The sequence below is a fragment of the Mandrillus leucophaeus genome, unplaced genomic scaffold (assembly GCF_000951045.1).
Source record: "Mandrillus leucophaeus isolate KB7577 unplaced genomic scaffold, Mleu.le_1.0 Scaffold547, whole genome shotgun sequence".
Taxonomy (NCBI): domain Eukaryota; kingdom Metazoa; phylum Chordata; class Mammalia; order Primates; family Cercopithecidae; genus Mandrillus; species Mandrillus leucophaeus.
In genome coordinates, this window is record NW_012105886.1 from 583,541 (window position 1) to 583,821 (window position 281).

Below are 281 nucleotides of genomic sequence, written 5' to 3' on the forward strand. Positions count from 1 at the left end.
CTCTCTCTCTCTCTTTCTTTCTTTCTCTCTCTCTTTCTTTCTTTCGTTTTTTCAGACAGAATCTCGCTCTGTCATCCAGGCTGGAGTGTAGTGGCAAGGTCTCAGCTCACTGCAACCTCCCCCTACCTGTTCAAGGATTCCCCTGCCTCAACCTCCTGAGTAGCTGGGACTACAGGCACGTGACACTATTGCCTGGCTAATTTTTTTTGTATTTTTGTAGAGACTGGGTTTCACCGTGTTAACCAGGATGGTCTCCATCTCCTGACCTCGTGGTCTGCCCT